Raw genomic sequence first — 1417 nt, 5'->3', positions numbered from 1 at the left:
AATTTTTTTTAAAGCAATCTTTTCGGTGGAAAAAAAAGTACACCGATAAAGTTTACAAAGAGTTCAACCAGCTGGGTATGCAGCGGTTGAAACAAATGATGAACAATGCCAAACGTCGTCATCAGCTGCATGGACTGCCACCGGAGTGGGCAACAAATGACTTGTACCAGCAGCTTCTTACGCATTGGAACTCAGACCATTTCAAGAACAAGAGTTCCAAGGCGAAACAAAGTCGTCTGTCTCAAAAAATCGAGGGTTATGGGCCTCATCGTCATACCTCCGGTGCTAAATCATTCAAGAAGAGGCAAAAAGAGATGGTATTTATTTAAACTTTAATTTAATTTTTAATTAGTTTTTTAATTGTAGATTTTTTATTATGTTAATAATATATATATATAGGAGAAAGAAATGGGGAGAATGCCATCAATCGTAGAGTTGGTCGCTCGGACACACAAAAAGTCTGATGAGACATATGTCGATCCCCGTGCAGAACGAGTTGTAAGCACGGTAACTCAACGACTCACCCAACTCTCGCAAAATGTTGGCGATTCAGCGAGTTCTTCATCCGGTCTCTCTGCATCGAACCAAGATCGTTGCTATGTGGAGGTAAAACTTAAAATAATTCATTTTTAAATATTATATTTTAATATTTTATTTCAATTTTAAATATTTTTTTTATTTTTCAGTCGGTCTCTCCAAATAAGGGCCGCATCTATGGATTAGGAGGATTGCAGCGAGATTTGTTCGATGATTTCGGTGCAGCAATTCCTCCTGGCATGCAGAGCGATCTCGAACAACAACGACGGATCGAGACACTCGAGCAACAACTTGCGGCGACGAGGCAACAAGTGACTAACCTCGAACAAATCGTTGAGCTTATGCGGGGTGATCGACCACTCCACAATACGCCGCCAAGCTCGGGAGCAGAAACAACGGCACGTAATCTCGGGACTAGCGAAGACGAAGAAACCCGTAATGCCAATTAATTATTATTAGTGAAAATATTTTATATTTTTGTAATATTCGAACAATTGTTTTTTTAATATTTTAATTTTATTTTGGTTTTATTATATATATATATATATATATATTTATTAATATATAATATATATAAATATAAATAAAAAATAAAATAAATATTTAAAAATAAAATAAATAAAATATTTATTTTATTTTTAAATTATTTTATTTTTTTATTTATTTTTTTGTGTTTTCCAACGGTTATTCCAACGGATCGCCGTTAGAAAGAATTTTGAATTCCAACGGACGGCCGTTATAAATACCGTTGTAACATTTCGACGGCGTTTCCAACGGAAATTCCAACGGATATCCGTGGCAAATACCGTTGTAAATCCGTTGGAATATTTCTAACGGATATTCTAACGGTCCCGTCGGAAAGTAGCCACGGATGTCCGTT

Source organism: Tarenaya hassleriana, unplaced genomic scaffold, assembly GCF_000463585.1.
Source record: "Tarenaya hassleriana unplaced genomic scaffold, ASM46358v1 Cleome188, whole genome shotgun sequence".
Classification (NCBI taxonomy): domain Eukaryota; kingdom Viridiplantae; phylum Streptophyta; class Magnoliopsida; order Brassicales; family Cleomaceae; genus Tarenaya; species Tarenaya hassleriana.
This window is presented reverse-complemented; position numbering follows the sequence as displayed.